General features: G+C 36.0%; 1 pseudogene; it reads right to left on the minus strand.

Moving 5' to 3' along the window:
* Window positions 1-3653: 3653 nt before the first annotated feature.
* LOC104244942 (uncharacterized) lies at window positions 3654-12093 on the minus strand (annotated as a pseudogene).
* Window positions 12094-13513: the final 1420 nt, after the last annotated feature.

Genomic DNA, 13513 nt, shown 5'->3' on the forward strand with positions numbered 1-13513 from the left:
CGATAAAATAAAAGGGCCCTCTTTTATAAGCCTCATGTCAATAAGTCATGGGAAGAATCATAAAGCATTTTCAAAGGATAAAAATGCTAAACTATTCTATAAGTCCTAAATAAGTAAAGAAAAGGCAAGAGTAGAACACATTGAAGTACTAATAAAACTTCTTGATATAATTAAAAAGACTAAGTAGAAACTTAGTCAATAAAAGTTTATACAAGTGCCCCATTATGATAACTGGGGACTTTTACCAAAAAATCCTTTAAAAAAAACTAAGGGATAAAACTCCTTGAAGAAGAACCAGAGGAACCGCCTCGCGTAGATTCTAACCCTGTTCGAGGCCTACTTCCTCCGCCTCTTCTGTGTCTAATAGGGGCGTTGGGGAACTGATCTAGAATTGGAACTTTTTTACGGTTAGGGTTTGAAGAAGACATTGTCAAGAAGAAGGTATGTGTCGAAGATTAGTGAAGAAGACAAAGGAAGACAAAGTTATGTGTAAAATGGGAACCGTCAACTTTTTAAGTATAATGATGAAAAGCCTATAATAAAGGCAGCTATCACTTCGTAAATAGTGAGAATGAAGAAGTCTCGAAGAAGGGTATGAATAGCGGAATCAATTATAAAATGACACATGGACAGAACATTAAATGGAAAAGACTGCTGAGACGTTAGTACTGTCATGAGCATTAATTGTGGCAAAAGTTCTTTTTACATGAAGATCCACTTCCCAATTATTTAATTGATAAAAAAAATGGAAAGTGGGGGGACTATCTGTATTGGAAAAAAACTGAATTTGTATGAAAAATGATGTGGCATGACACGTGGATTAGTTGAATGGTCAAAGAACAGCAATTGACTAAGAGGCACGGTGAAAACAGCCACGGGAAGAAGAATTTAAATAAGCACGAGACGACGTATAGATACGAGTCTCGTACCAATTTAAATTATTTACAGCCAACGGATTAGAAGGCATTGAAAGCAAGGATCAGATGACAGAAAGGAGTCCAAATTCATTATTAAATGTCTGATACGTTATAAAGTTGGTATTTAATAGGAATGATTGTATAACGGCCTATTTAATGTCATTTATTGCTCATGATTATATCATTAAAGCTGAGGCTTTATTCCTTTACCTAGAATGATCTATAAAAGGAAGAAGTATCATCATTTGTAAAGACACGGAGTACTATTGAGAATTCATTGAAATACTTATCTATTTACCTTCTACCATTGTTCTCAAAAGTATTTTATTTTTTGTCTCCTGATTATCAGTAACCCGAATTTCTCTTTTAGCTTTGACCAAGGACTCAGATTTTTGGTTAAACAAGAAGACTGAACAAAAAACGTGGCGATGAAATATTTTCAGTTCCACGCTTTTGAACACCTGAAAGAGTTGAGAGTCTGCTTAAGTCCACAAATTATTTTCGGTCCCACGATTTCAGTCCACAGAAAATACCTGAAACAAAATTTTGACTGAAGCGGAGTAAAAACAACAACAACAACAACAACAACCCAGTATAATCCCATTTAGTGGGGTCTGGGGAGGGTAGTGTGTACGCAGACCTTACCCCTACCCTAGGGTAGAGAGACTGTTTCCAAATAGACCCCCGGCATCCTTCCCTCCAAGAACTTCCCACCTTGCTCTTGGGGAGACTCGAACTCACAACCTCTCGGTTGGAAGTGAGTAAAAACGCGGAGACGATTTCATTCGACCTTTTTCTTTCGATGACAGATTCGAGAACAAATTCACATTCTCGTGATTTGTATCCCCGCGATTTAGCACTGTAGGGGGCAATTTTTTCAAGAACTTTAGAAGACTATAAAGAGAAGTTTAGGTCATTTGGAGGGGCATCTTTCATTCTCTTGTACTCTATAGCAGCCTTGGAGCTATTTGGGGAAGGATTGAGAGATCAACAACACTTGTTTGAATTTTCTTACAACTTTAGTCTTTAATTATGCTTATGTTCTTACTTCATTTCTTGTTTTTCATTTCTAGTATGAGTATCCAATTTCTTAAGCTAGAATTGTGAACCCTAAGTGGGGTTATGCTTTTGGGATGTTAATATTAATTCAAAGTTTGATTAAATTACTCTATGCTTTACTGTTTGATTTTGTGGTTGCAAACACTAAATCCATGCCTATTTTACTTGTTCTAGCTTGGAAAAGTGGAATTTAGCTTAGGTACAAAGTAATTAGCAAAGAATTATGGGGTCGTTTGGTAGGGTATATAAGAACAATGCTGAATAGGAGTAATGCAGGGATTAGTAATGCATGGGTTAGTAATGCAAGCATTAGTTATCCAGAGATTATTTTTTATATACTGTATGGTGTGGTGTATTAAAAATTAAAATGCATTGCATAATTTTTTTTAAAATTAGTTATTTACAAAAATGTCCTCTATATTCTTTAGTTTTAAGAGACTTTAAGGATAATTTTGTCTTTAATCATGCTAATGCATGCATTAATAGCATTGGTATTACTAATACCATGATTTGTTATGCATTAGCTATACATAGAACAATACCAAATAGGATGTATAACTAATGCTTGTATTAGTTATACATAAGTTGAAAAAATGTACCGAACAAGGTATTACTAATACACAAAGCTAATGCATGCATTATTTTCTCTAATGCACTCTACAAAACGACAAGTGAGTTAATCACTTGATTAATGAAATCTAGCTATAGTGTGATTTCTACTTGGGCTAATCAACTGTTTATCATTGAGCTTTAGTTGACTTGGAAGAGCAACTTGGGTAATAACCTCTTAAATGTTGGAAGACATTAAGTTGGTAGAACATAAATTGAAACCATAACACATGCTTAATTAGCTAGAATTGAACATTTGTATACCCAAAAACATAGCCTACACGAAGGGGAAACAATCCTAGCGCCTTTCTCTTATTTTTTACAACTAAATCTTTACTCGCATTCTAAGTGTTCGATAAAATTCCTAGACTAGTATTCATAGTAATTTTAGAAGTAACTGAACAACCACTCTTTGTTTGAAGATTACATTAAGAATCACCGAGTTTACACACATTTGGACATTCTAACACACACTTGCTCCTTGTGGGATTCGACCCCAACCTTGTTGGGGTTATAATTGCTATTGACAGTGCTACGCTTCATTTAGAGGTGTAGGATTGGACGACATCACTTTGATTTGAGGAGTTCGAATTTGTTGAAGAATCAAGTGAAGAATGTTGTTTGAACTTTGAAGCTGAAAAACGTGGTTATCCATTGATTTATTGCTGGGAACGTGAACTGGAAGCAGAAAGTCCGCGGGCATCCATTGTTGAAACTAGAAATTTAAAGTTTGAAAATCTGGTTTCCGCATATAAGCTCTGGATGAATTTTTAAGCTTTAAGTATTTATTCATTATGAATTGTTAAGGTTTTCCGTTCATAGTATCAAATATATTTACAGGAATTCAACCCCAAATTATAATTTCAAAGACTATGTATTACGTTCCGTCTGTAACTTACGGAAACTGCAACTTACTCCGTATAACAAGTACATCACATTAAGCGGACCCAAACGTTAAATAGAAGTGAATTTGGAACCACAAGATATGTTCGAAAGAATTTGAGTTAGAAGTCTAACCATAGAAGATTACAAATGATCAAATGAATTTTAGTTAGAAGTCTAACCATAGAAGATTAAAAATGATCAAATTAGGTACAAATGCTAGTGGTGCACATGGAAGACAATGAGAGAAGGTCATTTGAAAATGTTTAGCTACGTTCAACGCAAACCAACGCACATAATGAGGAAAACCTACAATCATACGGACAAAAATTGTCTCAAATTGGCCTAAAACTTTTAAAGGCAAATTTAGCAAATATCAAAAGTATACGGAGCAAAGGGACCACCAACCAAGATTAAGACTTTAATCCTCGTCATTAAACCTAGACTAACCTAGTATGCTCTATATCCTATACTGATGGATACAGCATTGTGAATAACAACTTGCAGAGGTTGAAATATTACTAGCTGTATCCTGGGATTGTAGTCCATCCCTACTTTCGCAAACAGCAGCGATGGTGAAGAAGTTGATTAATACACATTTAAAATACACCTCAAGTATCTTGCTGCTTGAGCCATTATCATGATTGATGCTCACTTGTGAAATATACCCTTCTTTGCTGTCTTTGGCTTCTTATGTGATCGGTTCTGCCACAAGATCCAACATCCAAAAAATGTAGTCAGTTAATGTCATATCTTGATAAGTAGAAGTAGGTTACTGCCAACTAATAAGATGTAATATCATATAAGTAGGCCAATCACCATGCAAAATCCCTCACCTTCTGACTTTCCAGAGCTTCAGTGTCAGTCCTCTCTTGCCACTTGCTCTTGCGGAGTTTAATCGGCCGGTTTCCAACATACTTCCCTGAAAACAACATAGATTACTACCTCATTAGGCAACAACAACATACCCAGTATAATCCCACCAGGTGGGGTCTGGGAAGGGTAGAGTGTACGCAGACCTTACCCTACCTCATTAGGCATCTGGAAATAATATTACACTAATTCAACAACTAAAACTACTGCCACTTCTGACATTCATGTAATTCCCACTTTGCTAGCTCCACAAGACACCAGACTTACGAAATTCTCTCATACGAGTTTGGTTGATATTGTTCTTTTCCTTACTGATTTTTTCTTTACCAAAACTGAATTCAAAAGCAGTCCTAAAAGTTGTTTCCAGTACCGAGCTATGTTACTTATATCAGCTTTTTCATGGTAAAAGCTGATTACTCATTATGTTGTACCTTGAGCACAGTAAGCGACTACACATTCATATATTGATTAACAGATAACTTACCATTCATTTCTTTAAGTGCCGCAGCAAGGTCTAATGGGTTGGAAAAACTCACAAATCCATATCCCTTGGTCGTACAGTCCGCTTGTCTCTCACAACCTGGGAACATGCATTGCACAAACCCTTTGTTACTGAACCTTGTAAGCCATAACAAACAATTATACAATAAAGTTCGAAGAGAGCAAGGCGAATATAAAATACTAAATTTTTTTTCTATTCTTTTTCCCTGGTCAAGGCAGAAAGACTGAATTAGTAATAACAACAGCATGATGGATCTTGAAATATAACTAAGCTATACTTCTTTATAACAACATTATAATTACTGCACTTTTAAACAACAAATAAATTACAAGTTGACTATTTCCAAGGAAGAGAGATAAGGTATCACCGCGCACACAAACATACAACCCCGAAGAATACATTTTTTGACCCTATAATGATACTACTATTATGTTCTATTTACTTTTTTTATCATTAAAAGTTATTGAACTCCAATTTGAAAGCAGTAAAAAGTGAGAAGTCTCTCTAAAAACTAGATGCATGTATACCACTATCAATAGATGTCTATGCATTTAGAATGATTTCTAGCTTTATGAAGATTAAGCTTCAGAGGTGGTCTATCAATGCCTCCCAACTATACTATGTTGGGAACTATGGAAGTCAAGATGTTCTTATAAATATGAGGATATCAAAATCTCCATACAGATATTTTAAACCAGGTAACTTACAAGATGATAATCATATTGAACACTAACTTTCCTAACTTGTCTATTGCAGGAAATTGGAAGGACTTATGCATCAAAGTAGAGAAAGCAAATCAGAACTACATGATCAAGCAGATCAAATGGAAGAAACCTGAACTATTTGAGCTTAAGCTGAATACTGATGGTTGCTCAAGGGAACCCTCGTTTGGCTGGAGGAGGGGGAACAATCAGAAATACAAATGGAGAAATGATCATGACATTCTATGGATTCTATGGAAACCCATCCAACAACTATGCAGAAGCAAGGGCTATGCTGACAGGTATAGAGTGGTGCATTCAGAACCTTCACTTCAATGTACAGATGGAATCAGATTCAATGCTTATTGTTACAATGGTGAATGAAGGAACCAACATCCCCTGGAAACTTCAGGACACTATTGCAAGAACAAGACATCCGATTAGACAGGGCAACTTTGTAATTAATCACTGTTATAGAGAAGCTAACAAAGCATGAATTGGAAAATATGGGAGTAACATAGAATAGATGAATTGGAGGGAGAACTGGAGAACTTCCTTCTGTGTATCTTGGAATGCCTCTGGGGGAAAAGAGTAACTCAAAAGAAATTTGGAATGGTGTACTGGAGAAGTGTGAAAGAAACTAGTTAACTGGAAAATCCAATATCATTCCCTAGGGGGCAGACTAGTTTTAATCAATAGTGTACTGGATGCCTTGCCCACTTACATGATGTCTCTATTTCCTATCCCCGTAAATGTGGTCAAAAGAATAGATGCATTGAGGAGGAACTTTCTTTGGCAAGACAACAGTGACAAAGACAAAATTCACCTGGTCAAATGGGACTCAACAGTGACAAAGACATATTTCACCTGGTCAAATGGGACTCCCTTCTAACCAGCAAGAAGGAAGGGGGCTGGGCATTAGGAGCTTAAGAATTCAGAATCACAGCCTAATGATGAAATGGCTCTGGGGATTTGCTTCAAGTGACACTCACCATGGAAAGATGTCATTAGAGTGAAGTATGGAAAGGAAAGTAATTGGACAACCAACTCTTCGACCAGTCCTTATGGTGTCGGTCTATGGAGATCAATCAGGAACTTGTGGCCAAAGTTCAGAAACAAATCTAGATTCAAGGTGGCAATGGGATGAATACTTTTTTCTGGGACGATACCCTAGGCCAATGTCCTTTGAAACAGGACATATATAGCCTGAACCAGCAGCAAGGAGCAACTGTGAGACATGTATGGTCAAACCATACATGTGCCAAGGCAACAAATGTTACCTTCTAAAAACAAACAGAAGCAAAAATCAATCTCCACTACAGCAATTTCTGTGCCAAGGCAAGAAAGAGCTATAATGAAGGTGGACGACCTTAACAAGGCATCATTCAGAATCTGGCGAAGCATTAAATTATCTTCTGGATGATTAACATGACTGAGCTTATTTTTGTTAAGAAGGATACTCGAAATTCCCTTCTCTCATACCATTCATAGTCCCTTTTGTGCAGCTTAGGATTTTTAGTTTTCCTAACTTAACTATCATTTTTGTAAAGGGGCAGACATGTCATCCCTCTTATAGGAAGGAGAGGTCAGGCTTAATGTCCCCCTCTCCCATGTTTTTTTGCTGGATTTAATCCACAGGTAGGGGTCTAGCCAAATCCCCTTCCAAGGAGGATTTGGAAAAACAAAAAGCTTTCTGAAGATTCATGACTCATCAGGATGTAAAAATATGATGCAATAAAAGGGAAGAGAAGAATTAAAAGTATAGGGACAAAAATCTATCCCTTCATGGCCAGCAATACCAGTGCTCATGTATACCACTCAAATAATAAAAATGTAAAATTACTGGAAAATATAAATGATCTAACAGAACATACCTTAGCCATATTAAAGGTTGGAAACCTTGAAAAGGCTTTTGATAGGACATCATCATTCACCTCATTCCCAAGATCACCACAAAATAGACGAGAATCATCTGTGACACCACCCAAACGGTGACTTAGCTATTCTACTGTGGAAGGATTTGCAACAATTCTAACAGCAAGGCACAGATAAGTGAATAACCATGCGAAACGGGTGCAAACAGCCATCACAGAAGAAAGTGACCAGACATCCAACAGCAAAAGATAATTGGGTGAGAAAAATGGTCGTCAGTGAATACAATCACTTGTGACACCATAATCCATGAAAGTGGACCAATAAAGCATAATAGAACATCTTATCGGAAAAAAATAATACTCAAACATGTAAAATCTGATAGATTACTTTGCAATGTTCATCTCCTACACAATCTTTTTTCTACACACCTCCAGAAATAGCAGAAAAAGAAGTGCATTTGGAAAGACAAGACCCCATAACTTTTTTTTTGAGATGGTAACAAACTGTATTAAAATCAAAACAAAACAACAACAATGCAAAGTAATCTATCTATGTACTTTTATAGCAACTAAAGAGACTCTAGAAATTGTATGAGTGTCTCTGTGTCATCTATGTACTTTTCTATACACCATAAATGCAAAAGTCGAATACAATTAAGCTTTATCTTCTGGATAGGGTTGGTTTTGTTATCAAAACATCTTGAATTCCTTCCATCCAGATAGTCCCACCATATGCATCCTGGGATCATACTCCAATTTTTTCTTTGAGCTTTAGTCCCTCCACTTCTGTTCCAACTAGATATCATACCTAGTGTAGGAACTGGCATTGCCCAACTCAAATCAATATTAGCAAGAAATATGTTCCACAATGATTTCTTGTACAGCACAAACAATTTGAATTTCCACTCATACTCCCACATTTTGCTAGCACGTCAACGAAGAGCTGCTATTCTTGTTTATAAAGTATAGCCCTAAATCCTAATAGTAATACTTCTCCAATAGTCCTAGTTTTCATAAAAATAACTAATAACAATAAGCAGCTAAAGTTATTTATCCCTAGATGAATGCACAAGCAACTAAATCAACAATCACACTGCTTCTCTAAATTGTTTTTATAACGCAAAACACTGTGTACAGAATGAGGTCGCTTTACTCCCCATTCTATTCTAGCATCAAGACAATCATTAGCTACGATCATAGTGTTTGCCTCTAACAAAGGCATTCCTACAATACCATTTTTTTATGAAGTATAAGATTACCGTTTTAAAAAAAAAAAAGGTGTTCTTATTAACAAAAATGAAAGCCTACGATTGACTTTATCCTTTCTTTTTGAGTTTTGCAATAATCTTAAACACTTTACCCTAGGCTAATAGATCTGAAGTCTTTGAATTCTTCCAAAAATTCCAATATGTACGAGTATTCGGTCGCTACGCCCAAACCCTTCAACAGAAAACAGAATACTAGTACCCATTTCAGTCGATGCCTAAAACTATCAAAGTCTATAAGGAGAGAAAACTAGAGCAATCCCCACAAAAAACACCAGAAGAATAGATGCACAGATTTAACACCATGAGGCAAAGCCAGTCAAGAAGAGAGAAAAAGAAAAAGAGAAAAAGGAAATTAGGCTTACTCTCTGGCCACTCTGCAAGAGTAGCGTCTTCCCAACTATGTCCTGCTGCCTTACGAGGTATAGCTTTCTTCTTGGCCTCAGCTATGTGCTCAATTTCGCTGCTCGCAAGTGCAGCTTTCACATTTTCAAGTGCTTCAGGTGTGATTGTTTGCGCATCTCTTTGGAATAACTGCTGAGCCTGTCGACAATATTACCTACATTACAAACATGACAAAACATACCTTCTTTTTTCAGAACATGTCTCTCTACCGTCGTAAGGTAGGGGTAAGGTCTGTGTACACTCTACCCTCCCCAAACCCCACTTGTGGGATTTCACTGGGTTTGTTGTTATTGTTTTTTTTTTTTTAAAAAAGCACGCTTGCTAAACATGACAAAGCTGCATAGCACAAAAGCCTTGTGCAAATACTTCTATGGAGATTTTCTGGTCTCCTCATAAAAGGAAACTAACAAGCTTATAATTGGTGTCATGATTTTTTCTAACAAGTGGTGTCGAAGTTCAAAAGCTCGACTAGTTTCACGGGTATACCCAACCCACTTCATTGACCACTAGACACACCCTTGGGTGCACATCATGATATTTTATCATGAACATACACACAAATAGATGCAGATATACTCTCAACAAGCAAGCAAGAAACAACTTCACAGAAAAGTCTTACAAAAGTACATGTGAAAGTCCCCAAAAAAACATCAAAATCAACCACAGAAGCGAGCAATAACGAAGAAAATTACTTACATAGTTACATATAAGCTATTAATCAATTAAAACTTTCTATGGACATTAGCATGACTAACGCAATCAAAGCAGGGATTGAAAATCAAATTGCAATTTCGCCATTGTTAGAATACACACGAAGCAAGATTCAGATATAAAAGTTTATAATTTACATATCTTCCCTCTTCCTTTTTTTGCCATCAATTTTTGCTGATATTTAAAAATCTTCACCTTATCAAAAAAAATATTTGCTGATATTTAAAATTGATTACTCTTTTGATTTTGTTGCCTACATATATACACACATATAGAAACCGATATAATCTCAAGAAAGCAAGCTGGCCCTAACAAAAAAATATTATCTGAACAATTTCCCAAGAAATTTTACAACACTACCTGCCAAATTCTCAAAATTTTATCAGAACCAACCAGAAAAGCAAGCAAGGGAAAAAATTACTTGCATATAAGCAACTCTTTTAGATGAGAAAAAAGCTAACTTTACACATAAGTAAGCTTTCTATGGATGTTAGCCTGACTCTAAGGTAGAGTTTGGCCATAGATTTTGGATCAGATTTTGAAAATTTATCTTAAATATTTTCTAATTCCAAAAAACTGTTCTGGGAGAAATTTCACTTCCAGCCACAAAACTCAAAAAAATTCCAAGTAAATTGCATGCCCAAACACAACTTCGAAGTTCCGAAAATCACAACTTCAAAAACTCAAATTTTCAGGTGTCAAGTTTCAACTTCAAAATCTACGGCCAAACGGGAGCTAACGCAATCAATATGTGAGGATTGACAATCAATTGCAACTTTTCCCTTTGTTAGAATACACACAAAGCAAAATTCAGATATAAAAGCTTAAAAATTCCATATATCTTTTTCTTTTAACTTTTTTTGCCATCAATATTTGCTGATACTTAAAATTGCTTACTTGTTGAAACTGAGGCTAAACTGAGAATAAACTTCAAAACTCAAATTTTCAAATATCAACTTCAAGATCTTTGACCAAACAAGGGCTAACTCAAGCAACATGTAAGGATTGACAATCAATTGCAATTTTCCCGTCGTTAGAATACAAAGAGCAAAATTCAGATATAAAAGTTGATAATTTGTACAAAGGCCTGGTGCAAATACTTCAATAGAGATAGTCTTCTGTTCTCCTCCTAAACGAAACCTTTTTTTTATAGCCGCCTCCTAATACAAGCTTTCTTATCATGCCCATATACACACACATACAGAGGCAGATATAATCTCAACAAGCAAGCTGGCACGGACACGAATTTCACAGGAATTTTACAAAACTACCTGCCAAATTCTCAAAAATTTTATCAAAATCAACCAGAACAATAAGCAAGGGAAAAAATCACTTGCATAAATAGATACAAGAAACTTTTCAAGATGGAACATATAAGTAAACTTTCTATGGATGTTAGCCGGACTCTAACACAATCAAAATGTAGGGATTGAAAACCAATTGCAATTTCTCCCATTGTTAGAACTTAGAATACACACAAACCAATATTCAGATATAAAAGTTTATAATTTCTATATATTTGCTGATATTTAACACTTTGTTTGGATGGTTGTTACATATTGTTTCATAATATATCATATTGTATTGTGTTGTATTGTCTCGTATTTTATTGTTTAGATTAATACAACATTTGGATAGATTGTATCGTTTCCCATCATTACATAATCTCACACATCAGCAATTTGAAGGATAAACCTACAAGAAAAGTAGGGTACGGGATAGAGCTACCATAAAAAGGTAGGGTAAATGATAAAACAGAATTATTAGATAATAAAAATAAGAAGAAGAAAAAAAAGATACAAGTTAGCGACGCACAAAACCAAATTGGTCGTTACATAAAAAGCGATACGATAAATTAAAATTAAAGTAACAATCAAAAAAAATATGGTTTTTAAACTAACAACACAATACAATACAATAGCTAACAACTATCCAAACAAGCTGTAAAATTGCTTACTTGTTGAAATTGAGGCAAAGAGTAAACACCGGGATTAGGAGCCGGAGCAGGATAAACGGAAGGAGCAGGATGTTGCTGCACGGGCGGTGGAGGAACACCGCCTATGTAGGGTTGTTGTTGGAGATGAACGGCGTCGGAAAGTATGTGCCGTTAGAGTAAGTGTATTGCGACGACAACGATGACGAAGTAGATGACGACGACGTTGAAGGCACGTTGTTTGACATTGCAACACCGGCGAACTAGGGTTTTCCGACAGCCAAATTTAGGGATTTGGGAATTATTGTGATTTTGGTTGAGAAATTGGAGGATGAGGAAATAAATAGGTACCCAATAGATGTTCTCACTCTTTCCTTGTTTGTCAAGGTGTTTTCCTAACCCGAATTAATAGCGTTTGAAAAGTGCTTTTCTAAAAGCTAATTTTTTTAAAAAGTTCGTGTTTGGTTAATTAATTTGAAAAATATTTGGCCGAATACATATAGAGACATTTAAAGTTGGCACGATCTTTTATTTAGACACTTCATCTAAAGTTTGTTTCATTTGAATATTTTAACCATGTATTTACTGTGTCATTTAGACACAAAATTTTTAAGCATCCATACGTAATAGATGCGTGAAATTCACACGTCAGGGTAACCAATAAGATGGAGACACATGGATTTATTAACAATTAAAAAAAGACTTTAGAGAAATGAAAAAGAATAAAAGAAAAACAAGAATCCCAACCCACCCCTCCCCTCCGTCATCTTCCCAAACGACCCCAACCCCCTTCCTTTCCATCTTCATCTGCAAAACAAAGTACTCCCATAACCATGGCTTGGCTTAATTCTAGGCCACGTTGCTGGAAATGGAGTTTCAGGGTTCCAAATCGAACAGAACAAATGCAAAATTTTGCAAAATTCTTAGATTTCACCGGAAAAGTTCGTACTTGGGTTTTTTGAAAATATGAAAATTAGGGTTCGAAGTTGGCTAGGTGTTCGAGTTTTTGGTTGTAAATGCTGATACGAGGTGAGGTCTGAAGATTTGAGCTTTGATTTGAACTGCTTTTCTAGGGTTTTGGGTTCGAAACTTGAACTGATTGTTCGACGAAGAAGACGAACTTAGGTCTTTTGATTTTGCGGTTGTTTGTTCGAATTGATCACTGGGGCTTGGTATTGATATTGTTTAGAGTTTTCATTTCAAGTTTTAAATCATTTGGTGAAGAGAGTGAGATTGGTTCATTTTGGGTCTGCTGAAGCACAATGACATTTTTGGCTTTCACTTGAAAAGTTCAAGCTATTTCCATTCATTTTGCTTCCTCTTCTTCTTCTTCGTTTTAGTCTCAGTTCTCTGCTTCTTCTTCTTCATTTCAGTTCTGGCGGCTGGGTTAGGCTTCTTCTTCTTCACTTTATCCTTTTTGTTTTCTTCCAATCACAAATACTCACCTTTTCGTTTTCGGCTGAATTTGAATCTGGTATGGGATTCGAAAGAAGAAGAGGAAAATGAGTCGGAGAAGATAACGGAAAGTGGAGGAGTCGGAGAAGATGACGGAAAGTGGAGGAGACAATGGTGGAAATGGTGGTGGACATAAAGAAGAAGAAGGAAATAAAAAAACAAAAAAAAATCTGTTTTTTGGGCTTTTCACGTGCCCATATTGGGTGAAACTCACTCTATGTGCCAACTCAGCAAGAAGTGTTTAATTGGAACAAAGTTCATGTAACGTACGTGCTCAATAGGAACTCTCTTAAGTTCAGGTGTCTAAATGAAAGATCGTGTCAACTT

The sequence above is a fragment of the Nicotiana sylvestris genome, chromosome 9 (genome assembly GCF_000393655.2).
Source record: "Nicotiana sylvestris chromosome 9, ASM39365v2, whole genome shotgun sequence".
Lineage (NCBI taxonomy): Eukaryota > Viridiplantae > Streptophyta > Magnoliopsida > Solanales > Solanaceae > Nicotiana > Nicotiana sylvestris.